Source organism: Amphibalanus amphitrite, unplaced genomic scaffold (genome assembly GCF_019059575.1).
Source record: "Amphibalanus amphitrite isolate SeventyFive unplaced genomic scaffold, NRLGWU_Aamphi_draft 000008F_arrow, whole genome shotgun sequence".
In the NCBI taxonomy this organism is placed as follows: Eukaryota; Metazoa; Arthropoda; class Thecostraca; order Balanomorpha; family Balanidae; genus Amphibalanus; species Amphibalanus amphitrite.
Window position 1 is genome coordinate 2,374,475 of NW_024881504.1, and position 19,882 is coordinate 2,394,356.

At 49.3% G+C, this 19,882-nt stretch overlaps 1 protein-coding gene and 1 long non-coding RNA gene across 2 annotated transcripts in view; one reads left to right on the forward strand and one right to left on the reverse strand.

Annotated features, from left to right (window-relative positions):
- The window catches only part of LOC122379601, a 58,243-nt gene that overhangs the window by 5,727 nt on the left and 32,634 nt on the right, over positions 1 to 19,882 (reverse strand). The gene's annotated exons all lie outside the window — the stretch shown is intronic.
- LOC122379442 lies at positions 9,376 to 10,925 on the forward strand. Its single transcript, XR_006256186.1, has 3 exons — positions 9,376 to 9,667; positions 9,909 to 10,043; positions 10,718 to 10,925. It is a non-coding gene; the product is annotated as an uncharacterized LOC122379442 (long non-coding RNA).

The window sequence follows — 19,882 nt, forward strand, 5'->3', positions numbered from 1 at the left end:
ATATCCCTTATCCCTTAATCGTCCCTTAAATGACGGGGCGCGCCAAAAGTGCCTCAGGGGTTCTTCCGATCGCGAAAATAATGGTCCCAGGCAATTCCCCGGGTCGATATCTAGCCGCACCACCACTAACTTCACACGTGCCTCACATCCCTCATCCCTTAATCGTCCCTTAAACGACGGGGCGCGCCAAAAGTGCCTCAGGGGTTCTTCCGATCGCGAAAAGAATGGTCCCAGGCGATTCCCCGGGTCGATATCTAGCCGCACCACCACTAACTTCACACGTGCCTCATATCCCTCATCCCTTAATCGTCCCTTAAATGACGGGGCGCGCAAAAAGTGCCTCAGGGGTTCTTCTGATCGCGAAAATAATGGTCCCAGGCGATTCCCGGGTCGATATCTAGCCGCACCACCACTAACTTCACACGTGCCTCATATCCCTTATCCCTTAATCGTCCCTTAAACGACGGGGCGCGCCAAAAGTGCCTCAGGGGCTCTTCCGATCGCGAAAAGAATGGTCCCAGGCGATTCCCCGGGTCGATATCTAGCCGCACCACCACTAATTTCACACGTGCCTCATATCCCTTATCCCTTAATCGTCCCTTAAATGACGGGGCGCGCCAAAAGTGCCTCAGGGGTTCTTCCGATCGCGAAAATAATGGTCCCAGGCAATTCCCCGGGTCGATATCTAGCCGCACCACCACTAACTTCACACGTGCCTCACATCCCTCATCCCTTAATCGTCCCTTAATCGACGGGGCGCGCCAAAAGTGCCTCAGGGGTTCTTCTGATCGCGAAAATAATGGTCCCAGGCGATTCCCCGGGTCGATATCTAGCCGCACCACCACTAACTTCACTAACTAGCGATCAGAAGAACCCCTGAGGCACTTTTGGCGCGCCCCGTCATTTAAGGGACGATTAAGGGATAAGGGATATGAGGCACGTGCGAAGTTAGTAGTGGTGCGGCTAGATATCGACCCGGGGAATCGCTTGGGACCATTCTTTTCGCGATCGGAAGAACCCCTGAGGCACTTTTGGCGCGCCCCGTCATTTAAGGGACGATTAAGGGATGAGGGATGTGAGGCACGTGTGAAGTTAGTGGTGGTGCGGCTAGATATCGACCCGGGGAATTGCCTGGGACCATTATTTTCGCGATCGGAAGAACCCCTGAGGCACTTTTGGCGCGCCCCGTCATTTAAGGGACGATTAAGGGATAAGGGATATGAGGCACGTGTGAAGTTAGTGGTGGTGCGGCTAGATATCGACCCGGGGAATCGCCTGGGACCATTATTTTCGCGATCAGAAGAACCCCTGAGGCACTTTTGGCGCGCCCCGTCATTTAAGGGACGATTAAGGGATAAGGGATATGAGGCACGTGTGAAGTTAGTGGTGGTGCGGCTAGATATCGACCCGGGGAATCGCCTGGGACCATTCTTTTCGCGATCGGAAGAACCCCTGAGGCACTTTTGGCGCGCCCCGTCATTTAAGGGACGATTAAGGGATGAGGGATATGAGGCACGTGTGAAGTTAGTGGTGGTGCGGCTAGATATCGACCCGGGGAATCGCCTGGGACCATTATTTTCGCGATCAGAAGAACCCCTGAGGCACTTTTGGCGCGCCCCGTCGTTTAAGGGACGATTAAGGGATGAGGGATATGAGGCACGTGTGAAGTTAGTGGTGGTGCGGCTAGATATCGACCCGGGGAATCGCCTGGGACCATTATTTTCGCGATCAGAAGAACCCCTGAGGCACTTTTTGCGCGCCCCGTCATTTAAGGGACGATTAAGGGATGAGGGATATGAGGCACGTGTGAAGTTAGTGGTGGTGCGGCTAGATATCGACCCGGGGAATCGCCTGGGACCATTATTTTCGCGATCAGAAGAACCCCTGAGGCACTTTTGGCGCGCCCCGTCGTTTAAGGGACGATTAAGGGATGAGGGATGTGAGGCACGTGTGAAGTTAGTGGTGGTGCGGCTAGATATCGACCCGGGGAATTGCCTGGGACCATTATTTTCGCGATCGGAAGAACCCCTGAGGCACTTTTGGCGCGCCCCGTCATTTAAGGGACGATTAAGGGATAAGGGATATGAGGCACGTGTGAAGTTAGTGGTGGTGCGGCTAGATATCGACCCGGGGAATCGCCTGGGACCATTATTTTCGCGATCGGAAGAGCCCCTGAGGCACTTTTGGCGCGCCCCGTCATTTAAGGGACGATTAAGGGATAAGGGATACCTGCTAGGGCAAAATTAATGTCATATTCGTGCTCCCCGTCCCCGAATTGACCAGATATGACGTTTTCAAGTGATTCGGTACTCGACGCTGAATACGAATCCGAATCCGACGCCAACATCACGCACATGTGGAAATCCAGGACCCCCAGCAGGGCGCGGGTTAAAGACATTATCTGTGATCAAAACTAACACGAAAGAAATCAAAAAAACGCGTTTGCAAGCTTTTCGTGGTTTCAAACGTTCAAACATGTGATTTGATGCTGCCCCCATGCATTAGGGTGGGTGTCAAGGTCACCTGAAGGTCAGGTAAGGTCATTGACCTTTGGTGACCTCGGTTCACTTTTTCGAGTTTTACATGTTTCTAGGCTAGTTTTTGGAGCTGGATTCGAATTTAGCAACCATTTGAACATTTACGAAGTAGTTTTGTGCCTTCGTAAAATGTTACGAAGCTGTCAGAGGCGGATGAGAGGTACTACGAATACCCGTCACGACCCCTACCGGTTGACCTGACCTGACCTTACCCAACCTGGTCTAAACGCTTCACGACATCATCTATGATTAAAACTTACACGATATTCGTGATCAGCACCCCGGAAAACCACTTAGCAGCCACACTTTACGACTTTCTAACAGGTCCCGATATTCCCGATTTTTGGGTCATTGACCTGACCTGGAAGGTCAACCTATGACCTAGGACCTTAAAATTGGGTATCATTAGCTTCCTCTCGTGACGTACAACACGCTCGTTTTTTCCGCGAAGCTCTAGCTCCATCAGGGGCCAAACGCGAGGGGGGGTCGTACCAACCCCCCTTGTGCCGTCGAAGGACTCAAATGGCCTGTGCCGGCGAGGGTTAACCCGCGCACCGACGGGGGGGGGGCGGTTATCCGCCCCCCCCCCCCTGAGGTTTTTCGTGAATAGCGGGAAAACCGCGGCGCGTAGCGCCGCGAAATTTGATATGACTATTCTCTCATCAATTTTACACATGGTGTGCAAGTTTGAACCTCCTAACTTTTAAGGTCAGGTCACCAGGTCACTTCGAATGACCCAACCTCAAGTCACCTGTTTGCAACTTTGTCCCCGTGTCAGAGCTACAGTAGATGGCGGAGGCCTTTGAAAGTCGCAGGATGTTATTAGGTCATTGGTAGCTACAATTTGTATATCTCGGAGTTTTGATATCGATGACCTAAGGTCAGGTCAATTTCTCAACCTCCCCATTATAAGTCAATGGGGAAAAATCAACTCCCTGTTTTTCCCACTAAAACGCGTCGGAATGGCGCCATATACCATACATGACTTCATATACGATCAACCCTCCCTACCTTGAGGCCTGTTTTGCTGTTGGGCAGCTGTAAGGTCATGTGACGTCATCAAAGGTCACCAAAGGTTTTTTGCCAATAACTCCTTACAGGAACAAGACACAGCCGCGTGGATGGTCTCATTGTGTTCAGCTCGTCAAGGCGCATCGAATGATATACATGATGACCTCGAGGTCACGTGACCTAAGGTCAACCTTTGCCCTTGACCTTTCGAGGTCAACATATATATGATTCGACGCGGATTGACGAGAGGATCACGATGATGCCCTTAGTTTATTCCTAGCTTGGCTAATTCGAAAGTTTTTCGAGAAAGACTCTCACCATATCTAGCGCCGCCATTTTGACTTTTTTGACCCCTGTGACGTCATCTTTGACCTGACCCGAAAATGACCTTTGTAAAAATTGTAGACCTTGTCCGTGCGTACCCCATGCCGTTTACCGCTTGTCGCTATCTTGCTTCGTTCTCGAGATCTCAGGGGGGGTGGTATGACCGCCCCCCCCCGTCGGTTCTAAGTTGGCGCGGACCCCCGTCGGTGCGCGGGTTAAGCTGATCCTCAAGTACCTATGTGTTTGTCTCTTCCTTATTGTCGTTTGATAAATTCCATTTATCCTACCTGTCAGTGGCACCACAGGCCTGACAGGAGCACCATCGGCCTAGCAAAAGCACTACAGGTCTTCCAGGGGCACCACAGACCTGCCAGGGGCACCAGAGGCCTGCCAGGGGCACTATCGGCTTTGCAGGGGAACCACCGGCCTCGCAAGGGCACCATGAGCCTGTCAAGGGCTCCACAAGCCTGTCGTTGGCACTTTAGGATTGTCAGGGGCACCACAAACCTGTCAAGGGCACCTGCGTTCTAACAGGGACACAACAGGCTCGCCAGGGCCACCACAGACCTGCCAAGGCCCAGGGACACCACAGGCCTAGCAAGGACACCACACGCCTGTCAGGGGCACCGCAGGCCTGTCAGGGCCCATGGGCACCTAAGTCATGTCAGGGCCCACCGTAGGCTTGTCAGGGGGCAGGGTAGGTCGGAACCGCAGTCTTTCCAGGGGCACCAGCGGCCTAGCAGGGGCACCAGTCATCACATGACTAACCAAAAATAAAGAAAATAAAAAAAACTGAAAATAGGGCACCACCAAAATTAAGTGGCCGAAATCCACCCACCCCCCCCCCCCCCAGTGGGGCGCGTTATAGAAAGACCCCAGTGGGGCGCGGGTTAAGCTGGTACCGAAATAATTGTTTTACCATGCATTGACAAATCAATTGCTCAAGCTTCAAACCAACCGAAATATAGCCCCGTGGGCCGTATTTTTTTTTTTTGGGGGGGGGGGGCCCTTCGGCATGGGGGGCCCAGTTCGAAGGTCGTGCCCCCCCCCCCCCATTCAAAAATCCTGTGTGCGCGCCTGCCGGTGGTTGCTCCCTGACAGCGAGAGGCAGGGCATTGAAAGCCGACACAGCACGGTACAAAAATCTCCTTCGGCCGGACTCGGACCTTATCCGTGGAAGAGCGAGGTCTGCGTCCTGCCGTGTGTTGCGCTCTCTCCCCTCTCCTACTGTGGAGAGCTGCTCGGCGATATCCCGATGAGCGCCGGTCACCAACATGCGCTTGAGTAGGCACAGAGTGTGGTAGGTCACCAGTTCACGAGCCGGGAGCCAGGTGAGAGTTATGAGTGCGTCACTCACGCGGTCATGCTTGCGCCGCCCCGTGATAACTCGTGCGCCGAAGTTAATCACCTTTTGAACACGAGACATGTTTTTGGCGACCGCAGTACCATAGACACTGATACAATATCTCACGGTTGACAGAACCAATGCGTTGACAATAGTGATAAGAGTCTCTTTCGGTAGTCTATATCTGGCATGACTAAGACCTATAAGAAGACCAGTGCATCGTCCGACAAGCTGATCTATATGGTACTCATAAGACAGCGTGCGGTCCATCACCACGCCCAAGTTTTTGACGCGATCACTCTCGTGGATGGTACTGCCGCTCACGGTAAGGGTAACAGGCGGAACACTTCGCAACATTTGGCGCGTACCCAAAAATATAAGCTGCGTCTTGCTGGAGTTCAGTTTCAAGGAATTTTGCATAAACCAGCGATGCAGGGTGTTTAGTGCACACTCCATGCGATGAACCAGTGATGCGATGTCACTTTTTCTGCCCGTAACGAGGAGCTGAGTTAAGTATCATCAGCGTATTGAACGATGGTCACCTCGCTCTCTACGTACAAACTGATGTCGTTCGAGTACACGGTGTACAACAAAGGTCCGAGCGAGGTACCTTGGTACACTCCAATCGGGTTTCTCATCGGTTTGGAGGTCACCTGTTCGTTCTGTGGCGACCTCATCCGAACGAATTGAAAATGATCCGAAAGGTAACTTTGGAACCACTCAGTGTTCACTCCATAAAGTTCAAGTTTTTGAAGCAGTTTGGCGTGATTCACATCAAAACATTTACTCAGGTCTAACAAGACAAGAAGACAGATATGACCCTGATCCATGGCCTGATGGATGCGATCGGTAATTTGAATAAGTGCCGTTTCGGTAGAATAGTTTCGGCGAAAGCCATGTTGGGCGGGAGCAAGAAGGCAGTTGTTGACGAAGAAAGAGTACAACTGTTCGTGAACTAGCCGTTCTATGATCTTTGAGAGACAGGGCACAAGCGATATAGGGCGAAAACTAGATGGGTCGGTGAGAGCACCGACTGACTTGTAAATGGGCTGTATCACGGAGACTTCCACGGCGTAGGTACTGTACTGGTGACCAAACTAGTGTTAGTTACGCAAAGGATCACATGTGCTATCGCGTCAAAGCAGGATTTCAAAAAATTCATCGTAATCCCGTCTGCATCACACGCCCCGCTGCCGGTCATGCACAGTACCGTCCCAGCCAGCAATTCGGTTGGGGAAAGTGCGGGGACAGTGTTGGGGAAAGCTTGGGGAGAACGTACAATTCCCCTATCGGATCGGGGAACGGTCCGTGTTCCCCATCCCTTCCCCGACTGTATCGGTAATGTGTTCAAAAGACATGGGGAAATCACACCGATCCCCGTACGGGGAAAGAGCAGCATTCCCCAATCAAACTCCACTGTTGGGGTTCGGTCGGGTAAAAGATCAGATTCCCCGTACGGGGAAGGGTGCGTTATCCCCGACCCATTTTCTAGAACAGTTTGATTGGGGAAAAGTAGGGGAACTGTTGAAATTCCCCGCTCGGGATTTTACACTTAATCCCCAGACGAATCCCAACCGCCAGTAGGACGTCTTGAGATCGACTTCCAGCATGTAATATTCAATAAAGAAAAATTGAATCTTGGGAATGTTAAAAGCAGTCTAAGGAGCAGTTCTAGAGCTATAGGCTCATGCATCGATTGAAGGGAGATATAATAAATAAAAATATAACGACATAACGATTTTTTATAATCGTTTTCATGACAGGTGATCTGGCGAATGCATCAAACAGTGACCAAATTTGCACCAAATCTCTTTTTCATATCTTCATATCATATAGGTACCTATTTATTTCAGTGTTTTAATCGAAAATAATGTCTGATAATTTTATCAAATCGGCACCGTATCTGGACCAAATGTCTACCAATTGTGTACCAGTTACCTATCATGAAAACGGTTATTCGCAGACATTTGATTGTAGACATTGGATCTATGTAATTTTCGACCTAAAAGAGAGGAAAAGCCGTCTTGGTTTACGGGGCCTGCTAAGCCGTGTGGATGAGGACACGCATACGCCATTACTTTGAACGAACGTTGGTGCCCTTATTTCATGAGGTAAACACAACTTTGACAACTTTCAGGATCTATGTTTCTTCTCGCACTGCTGTGGCATAAACATTACGTTTTCTTTCTTCTGTCATCACTCATCGCATTGAAATTACAAAAGCATCAAAATTTCAACAACACACTGCTTACGACTTAGAAGTGTCGCCTCAACGCAGCGAGGGGAGGGGAGGGAGGGGTAGCAACGGCCGGCCGCCGTCGCACCGTGGGGACTTATGCCATCGTAGCACGACATAAGTGGCAAATACGAGTATTTTGATATCCACTTTTTTGTCATCCATTTCACGTAGAATTGCCCAGTGCATCCATACCCGACCTTAAATCCTTTCAAAAACGATTGCTTACACCTCAAAACACCTCTCAAAGTGTAGCATTGCGCTGACCAGCATCCTGCTTCCCGGATATAGCGAAAAAACACATGACAATGAAACGCCCGCTCACTCGTTTTCCTGAACAGCAGCTTAAAGTTGCGATATGTTTTCATTATCTGTGTTTAATGAGGAAGATGATGGTATACACGAAAATTTCCAAACATCAACCAATAGTATCATTTTTGAAGGAAATACTAAAAATGTTAAAATGTTTTTGATTCCGGGAGTTGAATCAGCAAACTGTTACCCTACAAAGTTTGATACGGAGTGGTACGCGTGGAAACACATATCAAAATGTTCTCCAATAATTTCTGCATCGGGGGCAACTCTCATTTTTTGCCGAAATTTGCCTAAACCAGTCACTATGAGACGTCAAAGCAGACGGTGACGCGTGGTTTCTTACGCCCCGCCGGGCTGCGCCGCGGCGGGTTACCCGACCGCGGCACAGCGCCTGGGGGGTTTCCGGTCAGTAGGGGTTGGGAAGAGGGAGGGAGGGGGTGATACCATGTTGACGTTGTTATTTGGCATCGCCAAATATTGTTTTTGGATAAAACAACAACGCTGTTGCAACGCTGCGTCTACATTACTGGCTCCTACAGTCAATGTTCACCTTATGAAGCTTCAGTTATAGAGCTTTGATGTAGGCAAATCGAAAACTGATATAACTTCGTAAAGTGGGGTGTAGGTTTTGGGGGTGGTGATCACGAATTTCATGTTAGTTTTGATCAATGATGATCTTTTTCATGCAAGGTCGGGTCATGCTAGGCCCGACGATTAGATGCCCTGCCGCCTATCCATAATAGGCAGGTGTCAATCACTACTAATGGCTCCGTAACAGGTTACGTAAGCACCAAAACGTCTTAATAAAGGTTTTAACGGGTGTTAAATTCGAAATTATCTTCAAGCACTCATCTAGAAAAATGTTTACTCGGAAAGGTTAACTAAGGTCATCTAAGCTAAATGACCTCGACCTAACCTTCACATGACCTTAAAAATGCCAGGAACAAACAGCATTTCATATGTTGGAGCGTTAGCAACCACAACAAGCGCCGATAATGTGCGCTCACATGCGCCAAATCGATAGCAGCCTAACCTGGTCGGGAGAAACAGGTCATATGTCAAACCTTATGAAAGTCAAGGTCATGAACTTTTCAGTTCATGTATAAAATTGACCAACTCCAAGGTATAAAAAGTTTCGTCGCGTTCCACCACGCTTTGCTTGAGTAAGTTGCGAAAAACCGAGGAGGAGGATCTGTTCGACCCCCTCCCCTTCAAGTGCAAGGCTTCACAAGGTTAAGTCCGAAATGTCTTTTGATTATTGGGCTAAGCACGAGCAAATACCTATTTCTAAAAACAATTGTAGCTTCATTCCACTTCTTGAACACTTCCACGCCCACGATGCATTGCTAGCCGAAGACGACTTGGCGCTAAGTCTATGGGGAGGGGTGGGGGGAGGGATGGATGCAACAAGGGAGCCAACCATGTTGTCTGGGATCAGTAACCATTAGCCCAACCATTTGACGGCGAAATAAAGCGAGTAAAAGTAGCGTAGGGTGCGATATGAATTAAGTCGTGCTAGGATGGACAAAGTCCCCACAGTGCGTCGGTTCCGTCCGCACATCTGGTTGAGGGGCGTCTCCTGTCGCCATCTGTCATCGTGAATGGGGCCGTGCTGACGCGTCAGACGGGACGAACGGGGGAAGTCGGTCCAGAGTCACTGCGCCGCGCGGTTGTGTGAGCAAGCCGTGGGCTAGGTACCGCTCCAGGTCAGACAATGGTTGGCACTGAAGAGTGCGGTGACACTACAGAGCTGTGAACGAAGACGGTGAACGGCGAGATGTGGTGACCGCTTGACTGACCTGAGCCCAAAGTCGTGATCTACCGCTGGGGTCAGTGCGTGAGAAGCTGGACTCGGCAACAACGGAGGACGCAGATCGACGAGGAAGATATGCTGTGTTGGTAATGAACTAAAGCACTTAATTGTAACGAATCATGATAGATATAAAATGACGATGATACTAACTCAAATTTATTGTAAAAGACAAAGCTTCCGATACACACAATATCTTGATCACTGTCTAGGGTATGCAGAATATGACGTAAAAATGACTGAGGTCATCAACCTCCGTCTGAGATTATCCTTAAATTGCCCGGACAATATAATGTCATCAGCCTAATGCTTTATCTGCTTCTGTTCTAGAGGGACGTCTGCCGGTTACGACCGGAAGGCTTCCGACGGACTTGGCAGAACCCACACCAGCAGTATGAACCCGGCGTGGAGTTAATGCGTAATTGCTCGCATGAGCAACCGAAGAGCGACTTCCAGGCGAAGCTGGTAAGCAGTTTATGGGGGTGGGGGTTAGCTTAGAGCTGTTGAACAACCTGTCCTTCACCCAAGTCTAAAGGCTGAGACACACTCTTTCTACAGCCAGAAAATCTCATGCGAGAGCCCATTAATTAAATACATGAAATCACGATCGCTTACAGGGATGTGCGAACGATTGACGCGATTGTAATAAATACATGTATTTGAATAGGCTTTCGCATTCCATTTTTTTTTTGTCTTCGGAAAGAGCCTGTTTCAGCAGCTCTACTAGACAGCTCTGTGAAAGGAACTTCATTGTTATCTTGATAAACTAGCAACCGATTTTAATTGTCAAACGGCGTTCATTTATCTGTCAAGTGCTTTCGCGAGGAACTTCGTAAGGCGTAATATAGACGTAAAACATTTATTACCTAATGACTTTCCTGGAATGAGAAATGTTTAGAAGTACAAATTTAATTATTGAATATTTATTTCCTCTTTTAATTAACTATTCAAAGTATATCACATTCATTTTTAAGCACTTTTCGTGGGAAAAAGCTATAAATAAGTGTAATTTCATAAAATGGCATTCAACATGATTTAGCGTAAGCTGAAGTTTCCATAAAAGGACATTTCATGTAGTAGCTAACTGTAAAACCTGATTGATATACCTACAAGTGCACATTTTTTGTTTTTGTCCACAGCCGCAGAATTCCTGGAGATGCGCTGGGACATGGATCATAGCAAGGTGGCTCTCAGCGGCAGCTGACCGCTGAGATGTGTCTGAAACAGCCAGAAGGAAGACTCGAGTTGTGGATCCAGGGCACTACTGAACGGAAGGCCGGACCAGCTGTAGGGAGACTACAGAAAAGCCGTCGTTCTCAATCTGCTGAACAGACTCCTACTGCAGAGGATCAACTGGGGTTCGACGTGTTAGAACTGGGGTTAGACCGGTTACCAGTGCTCGTGTTCGTCACCTGTTGTTTGTCACTGCTGCGCTGCTGCTGTAATGTTTGCCACCTGCTAAGCGTTCACAATGTATTTTAAGTGAATAATAACTTTTTTAGTGTTTGTCTTGATTTGTAACGAGTATATCAATTATCAAGCATGTTAACCTTTCATCAAATGAAGGACTCCACATAAAAATAGTATAGGCTGTGGTGGTACAGACACATACCATGCTTTGCCGACTGTTGTGTATTGATCTAGTCGTTGAAGCGTCCTGAAAGTCTGGAAATAAACAGGCATGGCCAAATGGATTGTTTCTAATTATTTTCCTGTGTGGTTTTATCGTTTCTCTATTGCGGGGAAACAAGTGGACAATTTTGTTTGTATGTAAACAAGTATGTTTATACAAATATTTGTATGTTTACAGACAAAATAAATAGTCATTGTCAATTTTAATGGGACCCGATTTGTTTCCCAGTGCGGTTTATTACTGGCTTCTCCGTACGGGGAAAAAAGCAGACAAGGCAGTGGGGCCATTGCCAAGTCGGGGAACGGCCGGGGCTCGCGCGGGGAAAAGGTCTGGGAACGTTAGGGGAAAATCACGGTTTCCCCGATCGGGGAAGGTCTCCAGCAAGTATAAACCCGTATAGCCGGGTGGGGGAATGTGCGGGGCTCGCACAGGATCTTCTTGGGGAAAATGTTCGATAACCCCGTACGGGGAACCGACCTTATAAGGTCGGACCTTATAAGGTCGGTAACAACGGGTTTTAACCATAGTCGGCGCGGGGGTAGCCTGGGGGACGTTTGGGGAACGCTTGGGCAGTTATACCGTTTCCCCGTACGAATCCCGCACAAAGTTCCCCGTACAAAGTGTCTCAAATCCCAAGCGAACGCTCCGTTTTCCCCAAGAGAACGGTTGGGGTTTCCCCGAGCCTGCCCCAAGCTCGCCATAGGCCTTCCCCGTACGGGGAAAGCTCCGATTTGCTGGCTGGGGTAGCACGCAGCTCTCCCATAGTGGCAGGTCTCACACGGAACTGAGCGGTGGAGACACGGAGGAGTCGAACAGGCAGCTCACGGAAATCGGGAGGACGCGCGACAGTAACAGATTGGGCCGTTTTTACACCGATCTCCGTAAAAAACGCATTCAAGGCGTCAGGGGCCACATCCGGTAGTTTGTGGCCGGCGGCCATTCCGCTTATAATGTCCCGCACGCAACGGAACATGGCCGATCGTCCCGCCTCAGAGATCCGGCGTCTGACGTCCTCCCTCGAGTCGCGCTGGATGGCCGCACGCGCCTGGCAGTTTAGTTCGCGGTACGCCGTCTCGTCTCGCCCGCCGGCGGGCCATGATACGGCGGGTTCCGTCTGACACGGGCGGCGCGTCCGGGTTCCTGATTCTGAAGCGGCGAAGGGGCGCGTGGACCTCGAGTGTGCGCAGTAGACAATGTATGAAATAGTCATGCTGACGAGCGACATCGTCAGTGACGACTTGTTCCATAAACGCGAAAGAGGTGCTGCGGCACAGTATAACTGCAGGCGCTCTTCTGTCCTGCCATCTATTGATGAAAGATAAAAAACAGTGATTGTGCGGCACAGTATCACCGTGGATGTTAGCACTCATCCGTGGCCGTTACCTGCGTGTGGTTCATTTATTACATCCAGTGGCCAAGTTGTTGACATGCAGATGTAGGTCCTCTCCCGATCGGTTGCCTGGCTGGTGGGATATTGGACCGAAACCACACCCGTGTCAATGTTGCGGCGAATTTCGACGGGCAAAATTGAAAATTGGAAAAGTCAACCCACCCGTAACCGATTGAAAGTTGTCAGTTATCGGTCTTTGAGCAGGAAGAAAAATCACGGAAAATGTTAAAAATCACATTTTCCAACTTATAAAGACACCCTTCATGCTTCGTGCACGTCAAATGAAATCACTGTGCCGCTCTCCGATCTGCACATGCTGTTAGATAGCCCCACCAATGCTCTATACGTCAGCGGTTGCCCAATGTCGATCGGACGCTGCGTTCCCGTTTTATTGGTCCGGGAAGTGACCTGCGCCGCCCGCTTTACGTCATTTCGACGGAAGCGATACAGATCCGAAGGTTTCGATTTTTTAATGGCAAAACTGGCGCCTTGTGACAGATGTGGCGCATTGCGGCAAACGCGGTGCATTGGTCTGATCATACCATATTTGAAAAAGTTATCGACATTGTGCGATTTGCGACAAAAATGGCGCTTTGGACAAATGTGGCACATTACGGCAAACGCGGTGCATTTGTGTAAGCGCATTAAAACTGTCTTCATTTACCGAAAATCAACACCTTCATTCGCATCTGTTTATCGAAATAATAGCTGAAATCCGCAAATGAGAAGCATCCGCCGCCGATCGTCATGCATTTTATTGTCAAAGGCGATTGAACCCGGCTGCCGATGCCTTGAAGCAAGCTTGAGAGCCGAGCAAAATTTGGAGAAAATGCGCCTTTTTCCAGCGCGTGCCACGTGCAAACCATCCACCCCTCGAGACTCGAAACACGCCACTGCACGTGCGCGTGACGTCATCAACACTGTGTGCAAATTTCAGCCCCATCGAACGCACCGTTTGACCTGCGCACGGCGTCAAAGCACCCCTCTGCACGGTGCAAACACACAGACAGAAACACAGAGTTTCATTCTACAAATAGTATAGTAGACAATAGACATCCAGTGCCGTATCCACAATCTTGAGATTCTCTTTACTTTAAGGCCGCCCCACACTGGACCTCGCATGCGGGTTACGAGTTGCGGGTTTTGAGTCTGCGGGCATAATACAAATTCAGAGTGATTAGACCGTTCCCTTATGGTAACTTCATGAATGATGTGAAGCTGGTACACCTTCAGAAAATTGTATATAGTCGCAATACCAGCGCAACGAACCAAAATTCGACTCCAACGAAAAACCCGCAAGGCTCGCAGAACTCGCAGACCTCGCAGCGAGGAAAGTCGAAAGTTGACTCAAAATCAACTTTTGGAATGCGATGCAAGGATGCTCGCATGCTAAAAACACGCAGACTCGCTTGTTTGATGGCAGTGTGGGTCGCTCACCATCACATGAATTCTTATATATTACTGACTGGGCCGACGAAAGTATTTGGAAACGAGGTTTGAAAATTGACGGAGGCCCGAGTGCGGAGCACGAGGGCCGGAGTCAAAGTTTGCAAGCCGAGTTGCAAGGTCAGTAAGATTTGCAAGGTCAGTAAGATTTTTCCTACATGCCGCATTTACACTTTTCCCCATTTACACGCAGACCGGCCTCTGCCAAGCGTCCCAACACGGTCCGGAGGGCGGAGTTATGACTCTCCTCGTCGGAGCCAGCCACAACCAAATCGTCCAAGAACACTCCCACTCCCGGGATACCACCCAGCAGAGTCTCTATCGTGCGTTGAAATAGTGACACGGCCGACGCGTAGCCAAAACTCAGACGCCGTGGCCTCAGTAACCCCCTGGGGGTATTTACTGTCAGATACTCTCGAGATCTCTCGTCTAACACAAGCTGGTTGTACGCGCTCTTTAGGTCCAACTTTGAAAACACAGTGCAGCCACACAGCTTTGAAAACAACTCCTCGACCCGCGGTAGGGGATATTGTTCTACTTTCGCTGCGCGATTTACTGTGAGCCGATAGTCCCCACAAATTCGGATCCCCCCTTCCGCTTTGGGGACCACCACCGGCGGAGCAGCCCACTTACTGTGACGTACCGGCTCCCACAGTCCAAGTTGAACCTGCTTCTCCAGCTCCTTGTCGACAGCTTCCCGGTAAGCCAGCGGGACAGTGCGCGGCTTAAAGAAGCGCGGCTGCACGTCCGGGTCGACATCGATGGTGACCTCACCGCCCCGGTAGCACCCCAGCTCGTCCCGGAACACCTCCGGGAACTCCTCCAGTATGGGCTGCACCGAACACGGCGGCGCCACGCGACACACTGAGGGCCAGTCAAGCCGGATGTGACTGAGCCAGTTACGGCCAAACAGGCATGGCCCGCTCCCCTTCACCACGATCAGTGGCAGGCGTGTCGTATTCCCGCCGTACTCCACGCTCACCATCGCCTGCCCCCGCACGGACAGCAACTCACCGCTGTAAGTCTTAAGCGACACACCGCACGGCTCCAGGGCTGGTCCTCCGTCGGGCCACAGGTGTCGAAACACCGCGTCGGAGCACACGGAGAGCGCGGCTCCCGTGTCCAGCTCCATATCCACCGCGCGGCCGTCTAGGCCCACTCTCACCATCAGCGGCGGCCGCCGCTCGCACACACCTGGCCGCACACTGAACAAGGCATATGCCTCATCGCACATCTCACTACTCTCGGGGGCCGGCACCTCCCGGCGCGGCCGCGGTAGCACGTCACTCGAGTCCTCCTCCGTCGGTGCCGCCGCAGCTGACGTCTCCCCATCGGCTGACAACTGGCGCAGATGCTGCTGGCTCCATCTCCCGCAAGCAGCTCTGATGTGGCCCCGCCTTCCGCAGGCAAAGCAGAACTTCCCGCGAAACGGGCATGACGCTGCAGAGTGGCGCTTCAGGCAGCGGCTGCACTCCTCCCGCGCTGGAAACCCCGATGCTGATGCAGCAGGCGGCGGCCGCGGCGGCCGGGCACCGCCGCCGGGACCACCAGCGCGCCCCTGCAGCCGGTGCACCGCCGGCTCAGAAGAGACGCCACCCGAGGCCTGACCGCTGAGCTCCGCAGCGCTGGCAGCTGCCGACTCATGTGCCTGAGCAAGTTCCAGTGCTTTGTTGAGCGTCAACTTACTCTCGCTGAGAAGACGTGACTGCAACCGTTCGTGGTTAATACCACACACGAGTCGGTCGCGCAGCATTTCCTCCAAAACGTTCGCTGCAAACTGGCATGGCTTGGCCAGCTTGCGTAGCCGGGCCAAAAATGTGCTCACACTCTCCTGATCGGACCGCTGACACGTGTGAAAACGATAACGGGCCACAATCACTGATGTTTGCGGCTCATAATGAGTTACCAGCGTTTTCACTAGATCTTCGTAAGTGCACTCACTCACATTTGCTGGTGCAATCAAGTCTTCAAGAAGACCGAAAAATCTGGCTCCCACCACGCTCAGAAATACGGCACGCCCCTTGTCTTCCTGAGCTGCACCGGTGATACCGTTGGCTATAAAATATTGCTCTAGCCGTCTTCAATAGGCTCCGAAAGACTCCAAATTCGAGTCAAACTCGGGTGCCTTGCCCACACACGCCATGACCGCGCGTGGCTCGCACGTCCCTCGTCGCCAATGTTGAAACTCGGCGTTCCCGTTCTAGACTGATTGTATTGGCGGCCGCAGACACGACACGGGCAAGGCCAGGGGCGGCCTGAGGCGATATGGCACCGGCCCGGTGCACCTGGGCGGTCGCCCGGCCGGTTCGGGTGCACCAGCATGGCGCACCCCAGCAGCGCATACGGTCACTTTACTACACCGCATACCTGCTAAGTGGTTTCGACAGGTTTTGGTGATACTTCTATACGATTGTTTTGTCCATAATTTCCGAACAAAGACTGCGCTACTGCTGTGGATAAAGCTTTAAAGGAAATTTATACATCAAAACTCCTTACTTCAAAAAGAATCGCGTCTGAAAACATCAACTCAGAATGGCACTACAAGTGGATATCCGAGGAACATAATACATAAATGAATTGCCACGACATGAGAACAAGAATAAGGTATAATATTCCTAGTGATTAAACGTGAATTTTCCAGTGTTCTTGCAAGAATCTTTGCTTTATTTATGTAATCGTACTTTGTTGATACCCTATGGCTAAACTTCGTGAAATACATTATATTTTCCATATTTTACATGTTCGTTTCGAGGAAAGGACTACAAACTTTTGTACAAAATATTTCAAAACCATTGATAAGCAGAGCAGTTATTGTTTACCAAAAAATGTTAGTTTTCTAATTTTACGAGGCAAATATCATGCAATACCTAATGATGTCATTTATACATTCCCTGTCAATTAAACCTCTGGACTAATGCGATCAATGCGATAAACCAGGGGGCGTCGAAGTCTAGTTCCTACCAAACTGGCACTCCCATGCCTACGTCACCACGAGGACGCCCGAGGGCATTTACATGTTGAAGATAGGGAAATTGCCATAGTTTAGAGCCGCCTGGAGGGCAACCTTGAGATAGCTGATAATGTAAATGCGTGCCAATATGATCATCAATATGTTATTTATCCAAATCCAGGGCCAATTAATCGATATCTTGTCACGTTTTCCAGTGGTGATGCGCTAACTTTCGTGGATCTTGCTGCCAATAAGGGTGTTTCATAGTGCGATTCAGCCGCATTATCGACTTTAATGCCATAAACCGCCACGGAACATATGATTTGCAGCTCCCTGGCGTGATAGCTGCCAGTAGGGCTCCGGAGTCGGAGTCATGAAGTCGGTCGGAGTTGACAGTTCTGACCTGAGTCATCGAGTCGGAGTCAGAGTCGATTTTAAAAGCTGGAGTCTGAGTCAGTCACCGAAATTCGATCCCCTCCGCAAACCTTTCAGGGTTCCGTTATTCCGTAATCGGAGTTGTAGTCGGTCCGAGTCGACAGTTCTGACCAGAGTCAGAGTCAGAGTCGATTTTGAAAGCCAGAGTCGGAGTCGGAGTCACCAAAAATCCATTGCCTCCGCAGACCTGCTAGGGCTGTGGAGTCGGAGTCGGTCAGAGCCGACATTTGAAATCAAAGTCAGAGTTGATTTTTGAAAGTCTGAGTCAGAGTCGGAGTCATCGAGAAACCCATGGACGATCCGCAGTGCCATGCAGTAAGTGCGCTGACGATCGATGCCCTGAATTGCCTATGATTTATGAATTGAATGAATAGATGGCAATTAATTAGGTACCTTCTATTATTCATCCCTTCCCACTTGGAGGACTTACTTTCAGTAGAGAAAGACGCATTATTTGTTTGTTTATTTATTGACAAATATTTTTTGAGCAGTTAGGGATACAGACACAAAACACAATGATAGCACCTCGCTGGTGCAAATCATTGCTAACCTACATAGATGTTGAAATGTGTTGCCATTGAAGAATCTACTGATTTTCCTGGCGACTCTCGTTTTCAAGTAACTACTGGTCTTGTAAGATCTCTTGATTGATCACCGTCTGACGTCTAGTTCCAAGGTTTTCTGAAAGCTAATCAAACGTTCCCATGGCTGCTCGATGGCATGGCGCTTGCTGGTTCTGGGTTCTTAATTTGTGGTTCTTGCATCTGATCCTGTTGCTTCATGTTCCATCACATCACATTAAATTTCTTATGGAACAGACACTTCTACCTTTTATTTCACTATCAGTCGACTTGCATTTACCCATGTGGCCTGCTGGCCCTTTTATTTCCACGACAGAATCTACCAATTATTGAAAAAGCCTCGGATAAAAAAGCAAGAAAAGTATGTCAAGTTAAATAATTGCGACAGTCCTAAAAAACCAGAAAAAAATATCAAAAAGCCTACCCATCTCACTTCCCTCACTTCATAACAAAACAAAAACCACGCAGCAAAACATCCGAAAGAGTCCTTAGCAACGCCTTAGCAACGCACTTGTCTGAAGTGCGCAATATGTGTCACATCTGGAAAATTTAGTAGCTACTTGATTATTGAACTAGAGTTGGACTATATAAGCTAGGCTTTTATATATAAAATAAGTGTTTGCTTATCGAATTTATAGCAACTGGTTGCTTAACTTCGAAATAATGATTTATTACAGAAAAAGCTTGTTTGCGACATATTTGTAAAGAAACAACTGAAATAGCTTTGACTCGTACGCTATTCTAGTACATTTTTGGTAGAAAACTTCGTCCAACCTTATGTTTTAGGGCCTTGCGATAAACTATAATTTAGAGGTCATTGCCCTGGGCAGTAAACCCGGACAGTAAACTTGTGTTTCCTGCCCGGCCTATCAAATAACATGGCATTTTGAACACCTACAATTTCTTGGTCATAGTTTTACTGCCCGGCTCGTGCTGTGCTTAAGACATACCCCGGCATGTAGGAATTAATTTTCAAGAAACCCGAAAATGAAAAACTCGCAACCCGCATGCGAGGTCCAGTGTGGGGCGGCCTTTAGGGGATCCAGTGGAAACCGATTTCGACGCAAAACATTTAACTAAGGCAATTGCTCTCAAAAGCTGTTTTTTTTTTAGCTAGCTCCAATGTCTGCATGAGAGGACTCAGAATACACTGTGCTATCATCCTATCAAAATGCTATCTCAGATTTTCAAATGTATTACATTTCAAAATTTATATTTTATCTTTCTTTCCATTTTTTTTTTACTTGTCGAAAAAAAAAAACAGAATGCATGTGATAGAACACATACCCATGATATATACGAACAAGTTGAAGCCAGATATCTTTGAAAAATAGCCAAGTTAACCCGCGCACCGACGGGGGTCTGCGCCAACTTAGTACCGACGGGGGGGGGCGGATGACCGCCCCCCCCCTGAGATCTCGAGAACGAAGCAAGATAGCGACAAGCGGTAAACGGCATCGGATACGCACGGACAAGGTCTACAATTTTTACACAGGTCATTTTCAGGTCAGGTCAAAGATGACGTCACAGGGGTCGAAAAAGTCAAAATGGCGGCGCTAGATATGGAGAGGGTTTTTCTCGAATAACTTTCGAAGTAGTCAAGATAGGAACAAACTAAGGGCATCATCGTGATCCTCTCGTCAATCCGCATCGAATGATATATATGTTGACCTCGAAAGGTCAAGGTCAAAGGTTGACCTCAGGTCACGTGACCTCGAGGTCATCATGTATATCATTCGATGCGTCTTGACGAGCTGAACACAATGAGACCATCCGCGCGGCTGTATCTTGTTCCTGTAAGGAGTTATTAGCAAAAAACCTTTGGTGACCTTTGATGACGTCACATGACCTTACAGCTGCCCAACAGCA